Below are 18,548 nucleotides of genomic sequence, written 5' to 3' on the forward strand. Positions count from 1 at the left end.
CCTTCTTGAAAAGAAGACATGATTCCATTTCCGTTTGTTGCAGACCATCTACTAGTTGGCCAGTTGTGTACAATTCCCAAGACGAATAGGAGCCTTCTATCATGTTTGAAAGTGACACAAGGTTCAATGAGTATGACTGGAGATGTGCAACTGTACAATTCATGCTCTCTATTGATGCAAGTTATGACAACAGGACCATTGCCAGCACCCTCAAAATGCATCACTGGATTGTCACGAATAACATGGACATGCCCAGGATGATGAAAACAAAGTTTCCGGCTACGGTTATGGTCTTTAGTGTGGTTTCAAGTGAGGGCCACATCATGCCACCTCACATCTTTCAAAATGACTTGAAAGTCAACACCGAAGTGTACCTTGATGTATTGAAGTGTGGTGATCCCCTGGTGCAATCAGGTGGCTGCTAGCAAATCCTGGGTGTGGCAGCAGGACTCAGCACCAACCCACAAGTCTAAAGAGACCAAGGCTTGACTTTAGAAGAAGTACTACGACTTTGTACCCGTCTCTCCCTGCCCATCTCCTCCCCTAACCCGACTATTTCGTTTAGTCATACATCGAGAACATCACCAACGTGACCTCTAACACCAAAGCCAGCCTGTTTGCCGCCATCCACCGAGTATTCGTCAAGCTTCTGCCGGCGCTTATGAAAGAGGCATGTTCCCAGTTCTGGACCCGTACTGAGGCGGTGATTGAGGCTGAAAGCGGCTACATAGAATAGAGGTCAGCTCTACTAATCGAGTTACCTGAATTGATTTTTTCACTAAAATGTTTTAAAATAAAGTTGTTTTATTTTCTTTAGGGCGATAACTTTATCGTTCCACCCGGTGGTAGACAACACATCTATTCTTGAACAATTCACTAACAAACAAACTTCATATACTAGATTAAAATTAATTAAAACCAATATTAATCAAATAGATTAAAATTAATTAAAACCAATATTAATCAAACAGATTAAAATTAATTAAGACCAATATTAATCAAACAGATTAAAATTAATTAAAACCAATATTAATCAAACAGATTAAAATTAATTAAAACCAATATTAATCAAATAGATTAAAATTAAAACCAATATTACTCAAATAGATTAAAATTAAAACCAATATTACTCAAATAGATTAAAATTAAAACCAATATTACTCAAATAGATTAAAATTAAAACCAATATTACTCAAATAGATTAAAATTAAAACCAATATTACTCAAATAGATTAAAATTAAAACCAATATTACTCAAATAGATTAAAATTAAAACCAATATTACTCAAATAGATTAAAATTAAAACCAATATTACTCAAATAGATTAAAATTAAAACCAATATTAATCAAATAGATTAAAATTAAAACCAATATTAATCAAATAGATTAAAATTAAAACCAATATTAATCAAATAGACTAAAATTAAAACCAATATTAATCAAACAGATTAAAATTAATTAAAACCAATATTAATCAAATAGATTAAAATTAAAACCAATATTAATCAAATAGATTAAAATTAAAACCAATATTAATCAAATAGATTAAAATTAAAACCAATATTACTCAAATAGATTAAAATTAAAACCAATATTACTCAAATAGATTAAAATTAAAACCAATATTACTCAAATAGATTAAAATTAAAACCAATATTAATCAAATAGATTAAAATTAAAACCAATATTAATCAAACAGATTAAAATTAATTAAAACCAATATTAATCAAACAGATTAAAATTAAAACCAATATTAATCAAATAGATTAAAATTAATTAAAACCAATATTAATCAAATAGATTAAAATTAATTAAAACCAATATTAATCAAATAGATTAAAATTAATTAAAACCAATATTAATCAAACAGATTAAAATTAATTAAAACCAATATTAATCAAATAGATTAAAATTAAAACCAATATTACTCAAATAGATTAAAATTAAAACCAATATTACTCAAATAGATTAAAATTAAAACCAATATTACTCAAATAGATTAAAATTAAAACCAATATTACTCAAATAGATTAAAATTAAAACCAATATTACTCAAATAGATTAAAATTAAAACCAATATTACTCAAATAGATTAAAATTAAAACCAATATTACTCAAATAGATTAAAATTAAAACCAATATTACTCAAATAGATTAAAATTAAAACCAATATTACTCAAATAGATTAAAATTAAAACCAATATTACTCAAATAGATTAAAATTAAAACCAATATTAATCAAATAGATTAAAATTAAAACCAATATTAATCAAATAGACTAAAATTAAAACCAATATTAATCAAACAGATTAAAATTAAAACCAATATTACTCAAATAGATTAAAATTAAAACCAATATTACTCAAATAGATTAAAATTAAAACCAATATTACTCAAATAGATTAAAATTAAAACCAATATTAATCAAATAGATTAAAATTAAAACCAATATTAATCAAACAGATTAAAATTAATTAAAACCAATATTAATCAAACAGATTAAAATTAATTAAAACCAATATTAATCAAATAGATTAAAATTAATTTAAACCAATATTAATCAAATAGATTAAAATTAATTAAAACCAATATTAATCAAACAGATTAAAATTAATTAAAACCAATATTAATCAAATAGATTAAAATTAAAACCAATATTACTCAAATAGATTAAAATTAAAACCAATATTACTCAAATAGATTAAAATTAAAACCAATATTAATCAAATAGATTAAAATTAAAACCAATATTAATCAAATAGACTAAAATTAAAACCAATATTAATCAAACAGATTAAAATTAAAACCAATATTAATCAAATAGATTAAAATTAAAACCAATATTACTCAAATAGATTAAAATTAAAACCAATATTAATCAAATAGATTAAAATTAAAACCAATATTAATCAAATAGATTAAAATTAAAACCAATATTAATCAAATAGATTAAAATTCTACGGCAACACATCAAAGGCTGACAGTCGATTTAAATTCTTTTTTCTACGCACATCTTTTCCTTGCCCCTATTTGTGAATTAGTCCACGGATTTCTGCCTTTTGGATTACTTTGGACCATCTTCCAATTACGCGATTCCCCTGGATTTTACTTGTAGAAATCCAAACTTAACCAACTTTTTTGGATTTGGATTTTTGGATTTTACCGTTATTGGATCTTTTACCCTTCACCATTCTATCCATTCACGTGAAATCACCTTTTTCTTCACCCTATTCCCTCTGCTTCACTATTTATTACCAAGTAAGATCTATGATTTACTTGTAGTTTCATTAAATACTTTTGCAAGCAAAATCCGATTCCGCATTTTGCTAAATCCTACCCACTGATAAGAAGGAAAGTATTTCTTCGAAACTCCGTGGATTAAGAACTATCCACTTATTTTGTGCTTCCTTTTTAAAAATTAAATATGTTTTTAACTCTTTTTCAAAGTGTTTTTTTAACATGTTTTATTAACTACTTGTTCTTATATATATATATATATATATATGACAAAATTCTATAATCCAAATTTCAAGATGTTTACCATCTTACAATTTATTCCTTTAAGTGCATTGACGTGCACAATTCTTGACAGCACCTGTTTCGTAGCGCAAAATCATTTATGTAAATTTTTTAATTTATTCTGCCCTCAAATCATTACAATGTTGAAATTATTTGTTCAGTCGTGGTCATTGAGAAAAGTGCGAACAGACGAACAGGGGGGGGGGAGGATTATTAGGTCTAAAAAAAAAAAATTGAATTTGAAAACACAACACACACACAGTGACATAATAGCAAGATTATGAGGTGGCACAGTAAATTTATTTTCAATTGAATTTTGTTGAAATCGAACAAACATGATATAGTAGTGAGATTTAACTGTATTTAAAGAATTTTCTATATCATTTAATGAAACATACCTTAAAAGAATGCTGCCTAAATAGAGTAAAAAAAAAAAAAAAACGCTTTTACCAAAAAAAAAATAATTCACCTGTAGAAATGTGGTTAACCCTTTATGACCTGGTTGAACTAATTCGTTCAGTTGTAAATAAATGAATACACCAGCATAAACAAAGTAGGGATTGATTCAAACACGCCTTGTACGTATTAGTTCAGTATCTGGTTAGATGCCAGATCCCTCCAGATTGCAACTGTCCATTGCTTACATTCAGTATGCCACCATTTGTCTCAGAGAGTGGAGAATTTCGTTTGTTGTCATAAACATTTTTTTCAAGCACTATGGATAATAATCAAGGTAAGTTTATGAAATGTAAAAATTCTCAGTGGTAGTTTTAACTATTGAACTTCATAATTTTTCCAGTTTGAAGACAATCATAGTATCATTACCCTTAAAACTAACTAAAATTAGCAATAAATATATTTTTAATCATCTACATCATAATTCAGGTCATAAAGGGTTAATGTATAAGAAAAAAAAAATTAAAAAGGTGGCGATACTTTTTTTCTTTTGTTAGTTTTCCAGCAAGATCTTTTTTTTTTTTAATTTGAAAAATAAATTAATTTTTAAGTCAAAACAAAACGTTTTTCCCCAAAAATAATACACCTGTAGAAATGTGGGTAATATACAAGTAAAAACAAATCAAAGAAGATATTTTTTTACTTACAACTTCAAATGCAAAAATTCTCAGTGGAAGTTTAACTATTGAATTTCATAATTTTATGACTTGAATTATGATGTAGATGATTTAAAAAAATATTCATTATTAATTTTAATTAGTTTAAAGGTTAATGCTTCTATGGTTGTCTTCAAATTAATAATGAATATTTTTTAAATAATCTACATCATAATTCAGGTCATAAAATTATGAAATATTTTTTAATCACCTACATCATAATTCAGGTCATAAAATTATGAAATATTTTTTAATCACCTACATCATAATTCAGGTCATAAAATTGTGAAATATTTTTTAATCATCTACATCATAATTCAGACCATAAAATTAACAATAAATATTTTTTAATCATCTACATCATAATTAAGACCATAAAATTAACAATAAATATTTTTTAATCACCTACATCATAATTCAGGTCATAAAATTAACAATAAATATTTTTTAATCACCTACATCATAATTCAGGTCATAAAATTAACAATAAATATTTTTTAATCACCTACATCATAATTCAGGTCATAAAATTATGAAATATTTTTTAATCATCTACATCATAATTCAGACCATAAAATTAACAATAAATATTTTTTAAATCATCTACATCATAATTCAGACCATAAAATTAACAATAAATATTTTTTAATCATCTACATCATAATTCAGACCATAAAATTAACAATAAATATTTTTTAATCACCTACATCATAATTCAGATCATAAAATTAACAATAAATATTTTTTAATCATCTACATCATAATTCAGGTCATAAAATTAATAAATATTTTTTTAATCATCTACATCATAATTCAGACCATAAAATTAACAATAAATATTTTTTAATCACCTACATCATAATTCAGACCATAAAATTAACAATAAATATTTTTTAATCACCTACATCATAATTCAGGTCATAAAATTAACAATAAATATTTTTTAAATCATCTACATCATAATTCAGGTCATAAAATTAACAATAAATATTTTTTAATCACCTACATCATAATTCAGATCATAAAATTAACAATAAATATTTTTTTAATCATCTACATCATAATTCAGGTCATAAAATTAACAATAAATATTTTTTTAATCATCTACATCATAATTCAGGTCATAAAATTAACAATAAATATTTTTTTAATCATCTACATCATAATTCAGGTCATAAAATTAACAATAAATATTTTTTTAATCACCTACATCATAATTCAGGTCATAAAATTAACAATAAATATTTTTTAATCACCTACATCATAATTCAGGTCATAAAATTAACAATAAATATTTTTTAATCACCTACATCATAATTCAGGTCATAAAATTAACAATAAATATTTTTTTAATCATCTACATCATAATTCAGGTCATAAAATTAACAATAAATATTTTTTAATCACCTACATCATAATTCAGACCATAAAATTAACAATAAATATTTTTTAATCACCTACATCATAATTCAGGTCATAAAATTAACAATAAATATTTTTTAAATCATCTACATCATAATTCAGGTCATAAAATTAACAATAAATATTTTTTAATCACCTACATCATAATTCAGATCATAAAATTAACAATATTTTTTTAATCATCTACATCATAATTCAGGTCATAAAATTAACAATAAATATTTTTTAATCACCTACATCATAATTCAGATCATAAAATTAACAATAAATATTTTTTAATCACCTACATCATAATTCAGATCATAAAATTAACAATAAATATTTTTTAATCACCTACATCATAATTCAGATCATAAAATTAACAATAAATATTTTTTAAATCATCTACATCATAATTCAGGTCATAAAATTAACAATAAATATTTTTTTAATCACCTACATCATAATTCAGATCATAAAATTAACAATAAATATTTTTTAAATCATCTACATCATAATTCAGACCATAAAATTAACAATAAATATTTTTTAATCACCTACATCATAATTCAGATCATAAAATTAACAATAAATATTTTTTTAATCATCTACATCATAATTCAGGTCATAAAATTAACAATAAATATTTTTTAATCACCTACATCATAATTCAGACCATAAAATTAACAATAAATATTTTTTAAATCATCTACATCATAATTCAGGTCATAAAATTAACAATAAATATTTTTAATCACCTACATCATAATTCAGATCATAAAATTAACAATAAATATTTTTTTAATCATCTACATCATAATTCAGGTCATAAAGGGTTAAAAATGCGTTCCAGCGACACAAAATATGATTCAGGTGGTGAAGGGATTGCAACAATTCAAGCCTTAATGAATTTTTAACTGCTTTTACATGGACTGAAACTCCTTTGGCAGGGGAGATGTAGACATTTCTCATATTTTTGTTTATGTTTCATGCCTTGTTGGATGATCCGCATTCATGGGATTCCCTTAATCCTACATACATAAAAAAAAAAGTGACGGGAGTCAAGACCGAGCTTTCTCCAAAGAAAAGGTTCGATGTATGGACGGAATATATTTTAAAAGCTATTAATCAAGTGATGTTTTCTTAGTTTAACTAAAAACCACGGTTGAAACAATGGACTTCTATAATGTAAATGAATTCGGTCACACTGGGTAGCACGTTGCAGAAGCCAAAGATATATCAATAGTTAGAGATGGGCCAGGAATGAAGAGAAAGCAACACAGATGTAACTGACCCGCAGATATGAGCAAGAGTAACTTGTGAACACTCGTCAAGGAAAATAGGAACATTATGTGCTTTAAAAAAAAAAAAAAAAAAAAAAAAAAAAAACGGATACAAACATTGTACGGGGTGTTTTTTTTTTTTTTTTTTTTTTTTTTTTTTTTAGAGGCTACAAGCTTTAAATTGACAACTAATTTATTTAATTGCAGATTCTATGCTTATAAACCAGACACAATAGACCACTTGAAAGTAAACATTTCATGTGTTATTGCTAAAATACAGCCTAATTTAATGCATAGAGTTTGTGAAAATTGTGCAAGTAAAAAAAAAAAATTAAGGGTGACAATGCTTTTCTTTCTTTTATTAGTTTTCTAGCAAGATCTTTTCTCTTTAAAAAAAAAAAAAAAAAAAAAAAAAAAATTTTTAAGTCAAAACAAAACGCCCCCCCCCCCCAAAAAAAAATACACCTGTAGAAACGTGATAAACATAAGTAAAAAAACCAATGAAAGTAGATATTTTTTTTTTTTTACTTACCAGGTGCTGAGCAGTCTGCACAGACCTCAGCAGCTGTTCTTACTTTGCCTCTGGACATGTAAATATTTTTTGGTACAAATTCCCTCCTTGTTCCTGAAGATTTTCCAAAAGTCGAAATGGATGAAGGTTATTTGGAAATAGAAAAAGAATGAAAATACAGATTAATAGAAATTCACTTAAAAAAAAAAAAAAAAAAAAAAAAATTTTTTTTATAAAAAGCTAAAAAATTTTTTTAAATCCCTTTATTAAAAGGGGGAAAAAAAAAAAATTTGATCGCTTTATTAAAAGTTAAGTTTTCATAATCATTTTATTAAAATTTTAAATATTTTTTTTTTAAATTGCTTTATTAAAAAAAAAAAACTTTTTTTAATCGTTTTATTAAATGTTAAAAAAAAAAGAAAAATCTCATTACTATCGTAAGATAGTGGATATGAGTCAGTGAGAAAATAGCAGCAGCAGCAGCGAAGGATGGCTGGCTTGAGAAGATATTAGCAGCAGCAGTAACCGAATAAAATGCACATATGCAAATTAGGAAGAAAAAAAAAATGCTCCATGTCGTTAGGAGAAAAAAGTTGGCATAAAAAAAAAAAAAAATGGACATGTAAAATCGCAGGCAAGAAATGGCTGGCTACGGTCAGAGGAGAAAGTGTGCACCTGGCGAGATGGAGGATGACGAGAAACTTTTTTAAATGGTGTCGAGACGGGAGAGGGACAATAAATGTTTTTGTTAAAAAAGAAAAAATGCCGACCTGGATTTTTATTTATTTATTTCCAGTTTTATTTTTATGAATTACAAAAGGTAAAGTGTAACGGCCACGTTATACTGAGTTTCATCATAACACATTCTGTTAAAGTGCATTGCAGTGATGGGACAGAGGTTGGAGCTTGGCCGATAGTGCAGATGTAGATTTTAGATTCTTTTTTGAACCTCGTCTAAGAGTGCGTGAGGGAAAGGAACAGGAAATCATTATTTAATGAAAGAAAAATCGGTCGACCTAGACGAGAGGATCCAAAATGGCCGACCAGGACTGAGATATGACACGTGCCGTTGTTTCCTTAATAAATTATTTCAGTTAGGAAGAAATATCTCATGTATTAATAAATGTTAAATAATAATGAAACCTTACCAAAACAAAACGAAGTAAAAAAAAAAAAAATATCTGACAATTCATCGGCTCTAGCTGAAATAATTTATTAAGGAAACAACGGCTCGAGCTTATACTAATAAATAGCAACTTACACACAATTCATCGGCTCTAGCTGAAATAATTTATTAAGGAAACAACGGCTCGAGCTTATACTAATAAATAGCAACTTACACACAATTCATCGGCTCTAGCTGAAATAATTTATTAAGGAAACAACGGCTCGAGCTTATACTAATAAATAGCAACTTACACAAAATTCATCGGCTCTAGCTGAAATAATTTATTAAGGAAACAACGGCTCGAGCTTATACTAATAAATAGCAACTTACACACAATTCATCGGCTCTAGCTGAAATAATTTATTAAGGAAACAACGGCTCGAGCTTATACTAATAAATAGCAACTTACACAAAATTCATCGGCTCTAGCTGAAATAATTTATTAAGGAAACAACGGCTCGAGCTTATACTAATAAATAGCAACTTACACAAAATTCATCGGCTCTAGCTGAAATAATTTATTAAGGAAACAACGGCTCGAGCTTATACTAATAAATAGCAACTTACACACAATTCATCGGCTCTAGCTGAAATAATTTATTAAGGAAACAACGGCTCGAGCTTATACTAATAAATAGCAACTTACACAAAATTCATCGGCTCTAGCTGAAATAATTTATTAAGGAAACAACGGCTCGAGCTTATACTAATAAATAGCAACTTACACACAATTCATCGGCTCTAGCTGAAATAATTTATTAAGGAAACAACGGCTCGAGCTTATACTAATAAATAGCAACTTACACAAAATTCATCGGCTCTAGCTGAAATAATTTATTAAGGAAACAACGGCTCGAGCTTATACTAATAAATAGCAACTTACACAAAATTCATCGGCTCTAGCTGAAATAATTTATTAAGGAAACAACGGCTCGAGCTTATACTAATAAATAGCAACTTACACACAATTCATCGGCTCTAGCTGAAATAATTTATTAAGGAAACAACGGCTCGAGCTTATACTAATAAATAGCAACTTACACAAAATTCATCGGCTCTAGCTGAAATAATTTATTAAGGAAACAACGGCTCGAGCTTATACTAATAAATAGCAACTTACACACAATTCATCGGCTCTAGCTGAAATAATTTATTAAGGAAACAACGGCTCGAGCTTATACTAATAAATAGCAACTTACACACAAATAAATGTTAAATAATAATGAAACCTTACCAAAACAAAACGAAGTAAAAAAAAAAAAAAAATATCTGACAATTCATCGGCTCTAACTGAAATAATTTATTAAGGAAACAACGGCACGTGTCATATCTCAGTCCTGGTCGGCCATTTTGGATCCTCTCGTCTAGGTCGACCGAAAAATCATCTACTTCCCTATCCCTATCGTGAATACTTCTTTTTTTTTTTTTTTTTATGGAAATCGTTCCAGACAAGGCATGAAGCTATTTGATGTAAGGAGCTAAGAAAAAAAAAAAAAAAAAAAAAAAAAAAGAAAAAACAATACTACTTCAATCTCAAAAATTAACCAATGATAAGTGTGATGGATAGATTTTCAACTACAACAACTCTTCTCCCTTTGTCAGAAACATTGCTCACGGAATGTGAAAATGAAAATACGAAAGTGGTATCGAGGCGAGAGAGGGACAATAATAAATGTTTAAAAAAAAAAAAAAAAAAAAAATGCCGACCTGGATTTTTATTTATTTATTTCCAGTTTTATTTTTATGAATTACGAAAGTAAAGTGTAACGGCCACGTTACACTAGTATAGTTAGCCGGCGTTGTCCAGGAGCATGGATAACAAAATAGAAGAGTTAAAAAAATATGTACAGCATCTCTCTTTTAAAACGTCTATATCTTCTCTCTCTACTTTACTTTATGTCAGGGATCGCCAACTCATTTGATCCCGCGAGCCGGATTGTGTTATAACTACGGGCCGCAAGACAGAGGGAGGCAGGTTCCTATTTACTTGCCTCCCCACGAGGGCAGAGTTAGACACTAAGGTCGGTTTTTTATGCGTGTGTGGGGGGGTACAAAAATTAAAATTGTCTCAGTCGTGAAGGATTTCTCCACCAACTGAAAACAAAAAAGTGTACTGTAGTATCAGAACAGATACTACATTTTGATCTTGGCTTGCATGCTATGGCAGCCATTAAATGGTGAAGGCAGATTTTATAGACGTGTGAAAAAATGAATAAAATAAAAATATTAAATCTTCGAGCAAAATAAAATTTTGGGTTTGTATTACTGTAAACACAGATTCGAAAAAGTTGTCAAATAACAAATATATAACAAAAATGTTATCAAAGGCAAGATAAGTTACTTTTCTACCAAACTGGATATAATTTTCGTGTTTTTATTCAATTTAACATGTTTATTCAGCTCGAAAAGCATACAGTGTTTACCGATGTATTGGAAAATTCAAGATGGCGGCCGACTCTCTCTTTAACACATTAAGTTCGGGAAAAGGTGTTATAAATAATAAACTAGACAAAATACTATTAAAAACCACCGAATATATGTCAAGTTATGTCACGGTAACATATATTGAGCGAATTTCTAACAGTATTTTGTCTAGTTTATTATTTATTACACCTTTTTCCAAACTAACCGTGTTAAAGAGAAAATCGGCCGCTATCTTGAATTTTCCAATACATCGGTAAACACTGTATGCTTTTCGAGCTGAATAAACATGTTAAATTGAATAAAAACACGAAAATTATATCCAGTTTGGTAGAAAAGTAACTTATCTTGCCTTTGATAACATTTATTTGTTATATATGTTTTTTGACAACTTTTTCGAATCTATGTGTACAGTAATACAAACCCAAAATTTTTTTTTAAAAGTTTCGATAACGCCTCTATTATATCAAAGAACACAGTTTAAAAAAAAATTTAAGTATTCTGTATAACACAGATGGCGCCATTTTTTGTGCATTTCACTAAACTGTCGCCAGGTGGCGCTTTTCTCCATTCAAATTGTTTATTAATTAAAAAATTAAGACTATAATATATTGTTGACCTTTCAACAGGTGCCACAAAAAATAAAAATAAATAAAAGGTTTGTATTACTATACACAGATTCGAAAAAGTTGTCAAAAAACTAAACAAATATATAACAAATAAATGTTATCAAAGGCAAGATAAGTTACGTTTCTACCTAACTGGATATATTTTTAGTGTTTTTATTTAATGTAACATGCTTATACAGCTCCAAAAACAGTGTTTACCGATGTATTGTAAAATTTAAAATGGCACCGGACTCCCTGCTGAACATGGTAAGTTTGGGAAAATTAGTTAAAAATAAAAAAAATACTGTTAGAAACTCGCTCAATATATGTTACCGTGACATAGGCTGACATATATTCGGTGGGATTTTTTAACAGTATTTTGTATAGTTTTTTTTTTTAACTCATTTTCCCAAACTTACCGCGTTCAACAGAGTCCGGCGTCATTTTAAATTTTCTAATACATCGGTAAACACTATGTTTTGCGAGCCGAATAAACATGTTACATTGAATAAAAACACTAAAAAAAATTATCCAATTAGGTAGAAAAGTAACTTATCTTGCTTTTGATAACATTTGTTATATATATATATATATATATATATATATATATATATATATATATATATATTGACAACTTTTTCGAATCTATGTGTATAGTAACACAAACCCATAAATAAAACTTTTTTGTTACACTGACAATTTTGCTTTAATTCAAAAAAATGTTTCATTTAAATTATTATTAAATTGTTTTGTAAAAAAAAAAATAAATAAATAATCTAATTTGCTTTGATTCAAAAAATGTTTCAGGGGGGGGGAGGGTCCAATGTTGCTTTAATTAAAAAAAAATCTTTTCTTAAAATTATATTTTCTTACGCAGACTTCAATAAATGTTTTCTACAATCATATTTTGATACGTTTTTTTTTTATACATTAAATGTTTTGGTTTTCAAATATTTTTGTGTTTGAAAAAAAAAAAAAAAAAAAAAAAAAAAAAAAAAAAAAAAAAAGAAAAAGTTATTTATTTGCCGCTTACATCCGAGTGACTGTCGTTTAATTGTTACGGACTTCCATTTCTTGTAATAAATAATTTTACCAACAATTCTTCATAAGTTTCGGTTTCAATTTATAGCTGATGGCACTCAAGCCATCTATTTTTTTTTTTTTATATATATATATATAAATAATTTTACCAAGAATTCGGTACTCGTGCACTTATTGATCCGTGCTGAATTAACGTTATTTAGAAAGCCATTCTTAACACGGGGACGGGAGAGTGTTGTGGCATTGTTGTGTACCTATTCTGTACTTTCACCTAACAATAAAAACATATCGTAAAACTTTAATTAAACTTCAAAATACTATTTTAAAAATAGCGCGGATCAATAAGTGCACCAGCACCAAGAATTCTTTCTAAGTTTTGGTTTCGATTGAAGCTGATGCATCCAAGTCATATATATATATATATATATATATATATATATATAACACGCGTGTCCGTAGATTACTGTTTTTTAAAATAATAAATAAATAAAAAATGGGCAACCTTCTAAGAAAAACACCGGATCTCCGAGGCGGCGAGGCGGAGACGTTAACCTTAATATCGTTTAAAAACTCAGCAACATTTATTGGGTGGGTTTCTTCCACCATTTTGTTTTATTTCTTATTTTGAAGTGATTATCGAGACTTCAGAGATGTAAAGAGACATTGCAGCCATTTTTTTTCTTGTTCTCTGGTGGCGCTCAATATTACTTGTTTTTTTAACCAAATAAACATTTTACATTAAATAAAAACACTAAAAACTTATCCAGTTAGGTAGAAAAGTAACTTATCTTGCCTTTGGTAACATTTATTTGTTATATATTTGTTTTTTGGACAACTTTTTCGTACTTCTGTGGATTGCAATACAAACCCATTATTTACTTTCAAAAGTAAATTCATCATAACGCATTTCGATTTCTTTGTAAGCAAAGAAGACATTTTAATCTTTTGTTAATAATAAAAAAAAAGAGGGGATTATCGTGTGACCCTTTGGAATTTGAAAGCTATTAAGCTGTCGAACAGAAAGTCATCAACTGGCTTTAGAATTCTTGGCAAATCCTCATGGATTAAAATAATTAAGGTACTTATGCACTTATTCTATATATATCGTGCTGAAATAATTACGTTATTGTTTAGAAAGCCATTCTTAACATGAGGAAGGCGTTTTGTAACTAATCTGTACTTTTACCTAACAAAAAAAGATTTAAAAAAAAAACCTTTACAATGACGAGTTTTATAGGTTTTCGGAGGTGCCGAAAACGAATATAACATTTAAAAAAAGAAATAGTTTTCATGATATGAAGAAATTACTTTTTCAAAAATTGGGATCACTTTGCGGTAATATTCAAAGGTATTTTTTTTTTAGATTTGGTCCACCTCCACAATTTCCTTTTAAATGACAACTTTTAACGGTTTTCAACTATGCCGAATACGAAAATCGAATTGAAATTTTGCATAAATAAGTAGTTATCGAGATTTAAAAGTTGTATTATGCATTGTATTCTTTGGCGGCCATCTTTTTTACGCGCGTCATAAACAAATCTACTCATCTATGACTGACACTGCACTCACGTAAAAAAGATGGCCGCCAAAGAATACAATGCATAATACAACTTTTTATATCTCGATAACTACTTATTTCTGCAAAATTTCAATGCGATTTTCATATTCAATATAGTCGAAAACTTATAAAGTTGTCAATTAAAAGAAAATTGTGGAGGTGGGCCTAATCTGAAAATTTACCTATTCAAAATCAGTGTTCGGAAAAAAAAAAAAAATCAAGATACCGGAAGTGGATATTCAAAAAAAAATTTAGTTTTAACACTTGACAAAACAAAAACAAAATAAATTTATATAATCAAATAAAACTTTACAATATATAATATATATAATTAAATAAAACTTTATAATATACTAGCGAGGGGTACCCGGCGTTGCGCAGGTGTTTTTCAGGGTATGTGAAAAAAACCCGAAGCGTTGACGACGCACAGTTGGAAAATAGTAAAGTGTTAAAAAAACAAACAGGTGCGCGTTTTTGATTGACGTGACGGCGATAGGTATTCAGCAGTTACGATTTTGTGCGGGACAGTTTTGAATAAATCGGTTTGTTTGTTTTTAAAAACCCGCTCCCTGTTTATTAGGAGGAGCGAAATGAAAGCTACAGTCTGATATGACGAAGTCGACATTGAACAAACTGGCTTTCGGCCTGTGATTAGAGTCGAGTTTCGCTTTTTTTTATACCGAAAACCAAATGTAACGCGTGCCGATGCGGGAAATGTGGAATAATTAACGTTTGAAAGTCAATAAAATTAAATAGACAGGCGAGCTCCGTGGGTAATTCTGAGATATTACAATTTATAGATGATATAAAAAGTTTTAAGAAGTTGTGAACCGAGCAAGCGCTTCTCTGAAAGAAGCCTTTCGTGGACATCGAGGAAAAGCGAACATACATACACACATACATTTTCGCTTTTATATATATAGATAGAAGATAATTTATATAATTAAATAATATTTTTGTTTTGTGAAAACTAAATTAATTTTTTTTAATAAAATGTTTTATTATTTTATAATACAACTAAAATATTAATTTTATGTTTTTGTTTAAAAGTCATTTTTTTTTTTTTTTTTTGTTATTTTGTGATAACAAAAAAATGTTAAAACTAAGGTAATTTTTTTGAAATGGCTTTGTTTTTCGTGCCTAAACTCCGTTCTGTTCTGTAATCAACAGCATCCACTTCAGGTAGCTTAATTTTTTCTGGGCACTGATCTTGGACATTACCCACTTTTCTATATAAATTTCATGTACCTATTTACTATGCCTCCCCACGGGACAGAGTTAGACACCAGGGTCGTTTTTTAACGTGGAGAAAAGGTACAAAAATAAAAATTGTCTCAGTCGTGAAGGATTTCTCCTCCACCGAAAGAGAACAAGAATTTGCTCCCCCACCGAGCAAATTAGGCACAAGGCCGATTTTTAATGTGAGGAGTGAAGGGAGGGGGAAGGGAAAAAGGGGACCAGCTCCTGAGAGGTGGGAAATGGGAGCTGGTTAATGGTCAGGCATGTGGGGTTGCCCCCACATCTGGTCTTTGCTAGTCATAGCTAGTCATAGCTTGCAGCATCTGCCGGAACAGATGGTGTTTATTTGCTCCCCCACTGAGCAAATTAGGCACAAGGCCGTTTTTAATGTGAGGTAAAAACCAGCTCCCCTAAAAGTAGGCAAAAAGGGGGCACTCTGGTTACCAAAAATAATAATTGTCCCAGTATAGAGGGTTTCTCCTCCATTGACTGGTACAAATTATCTTAAGTGCAGTATCTGCCGGAACAGATACTACACTTTGATCTTGTCCCGAAGGCCAAGCTGTAATGTAACCCACCTTAAAAATCATCTTATAAAATGACTTTTAGAGGTTTTCCGATATTCTGAAATCGAATACTGCATTAAAATTTGCCACAAACAAGTAATTTTCCGAATATTAATGTAATTCCTTATGCTATTAGTAGTGACCATTTGTGTATGCACAAGCGCGCACATATTTTTGACGACAAAAGATATGGTAAAATTTGACTTTAATTGAAAATATGGTCTTTCACAGGGAATGTGGACCCTGTTTTTTTTTTTTAATGACTGCTCCCTGAAATGCACAAAAGATTTTCTTTTGCGTTCTTCGTGTATATCTCATACACTTTTTTTTTTTTTTTTTTTTAAATTTTAATTGCGTGTCTATTTTTGGAATTTTTTTTTTATTTCTTTGAGTAAATTTGATTCATACTTTTATTTTTATTTTTATACTAGCAGTTCAACTTGGCTTTGCTCCGGCCCTATGTACTGTTCATAACTTTATGTGCATATGTATATACATATTAAAAAGTTTGACTCATGTTCAGGTAACCTACATCTAAAATTTCAAGTGTTTAGACCCAAAATTGGCTGAATAGTTTGCTAGAGACAGCAAAAATCAAATTTTTGGAACTTTGACCCCTTGGCAGACAAATTTTCGACCGAAAACCGATTAAAACAGCTGGCCCTATGTCTGAATACACTTTATGTAAAATTTCAAATGTTCAGACCAAAAATTGGTTGAGTAATTTGGTGGAGAGCGCAGAAGTCAATTTTTTTTTTTTTTTTTTTTTTTTTTTAACTTTGACCCACATTTTGACCCCTTAACATTTGTTTTGGGCTCAAATCAAATTAAAAAGTTTGAAACATGTCCAAGTAACCTACATCTAAAATTTCAAGTTTTAAACCTAAAAATGGCAGGAGTTTGGTAGAGTTTTCAAAGGTTAAATCGTTGAACTTTGACCCCTTAAAAGCTAAATTTCTGGTCGAAAACTGATTAAAAAGATTACCCTAAATCTCAATACCTCTCATGTCAAAATCTCGAGTCTGTAGACTGAAAATTGACAGACTAGTTTGGTAGGGAAATGTACACATACAGACAGGCAATTTCACTTTTATAGATATACTAGTCGTTCATCCCGGCTTTGCTCGGGCCCTATGTACTGTTCATAACTTGCCCTACGTGTGAATACACTTTATGTAAGAATTCAAATGTTTAGACCAAAATTTGTCTGAGTAATTTCGTAGAGACCGCAGAGGTCAATTTTTTAAAACTTTGACTCCTTAACATATATTATTTTGGTCTCAAATCAAAATACAAAGTTTGACCCATGTCCAAGTTACCTACATCTAAAATTTCCAGTTTTTAGACCCAAATTTGGCAGAGGAGTTTTGTAAAATCTCCAACGGTCAATTCTTTCAACTTTGATCTTTTGGCAGCCAAATTTCCGCCCCAAAACTAATTAAAATGCTTGCCGCATGTCTGAATACCCGTTATGTATAAATTTCAAATGGTTAGACCCAAAATTGGCTGAGTATTTTGCTAGACACCGCAAAGGTAAAATCTTTTGAACTTTGACCCCTTGGCAGCTCAAATTTTCGACCCAAACCGATTAAAAAGCTTGCCCTATCTCTGAATACCCTTTATGTAAAATTTCAAATGTTTAGACCAGAAATTGGTTGAGTAATTTGATAGAGGCCGTAGAGGTAAATTTTTTTTTTTAACTTTGACCTCAATTTTAACATCTATTTTGTGGGGCTCAAATTGAATTAAAAAGTTTGATACATGTCCAAGTAACCTACATTTAAATTTTAAGTGTTTAGACCTTAAATTGGCAGAGGAGTTTGGTAGAGTTTTCAAGGGTCAAATCGTTGAACCTTGACCCCTTTACAGCTAAATTTCTGGCCGAAAACCGATTAAAAAGATTTTCCCAAATCTCAAGTCTGTAGACCGAAAATTGACAGACTTATTTCGTAGGGAAATGCGCACACACATTTTCACGACTAAACATTTTTATTTTTTGTTACATTTATTTTGTTCATGCACATTCAAATAATGCTTTTAGCCCCCCTTTTTGATTTTTTTTGGGGGGGGGGGGCAAATAGTACTTTAAAAAAAATTTCGTGATTAAATAAACCAATGAA

The 18,548-nt window shown here is 28.9% G+C and overlaps 1 protein-coding gene across 3 annotated transcripts in view; it reads right to left on the reverse strand.

The window, feature by feature from the left end:
- LOC145269031 (ARF GTPase-activating protein GIT2-like) overlaps window positions 1-18,548 on the reverse strand; it is a 428,028-nt gene that overhangs the window by 385,796 nt on the left and 23,684 nt on the right. For all 3 annotated transcript variants that reach the window (XM_080124622.1, XM_080124621.1, XM_080124620.1), the window contains exon 2: window positions 7,845-7,941. The gene's annotated coding sequence lies outside the window, so the exon portion shown is untranslated. The remainder of the gene's footprint in view (window positions 1-7,844; window positions 7,942-18,548) is intronic.

Source organism: Euprymna scolopes, chromosome 45 (genome assembly GCF_053919585.1).
Source record: "Euprymna scolopes isolate OS-2025 chromosome 45, ASM5391958v1, whole genome shotgun sequence".
Taxonomy (NCBI): domain Eukaryota; kingdom Metazoa; phylum Mollusca; class Cephalopoda; order Sepiida; family Sepiolidae; genus Euprymna; species Euprymna scolopes.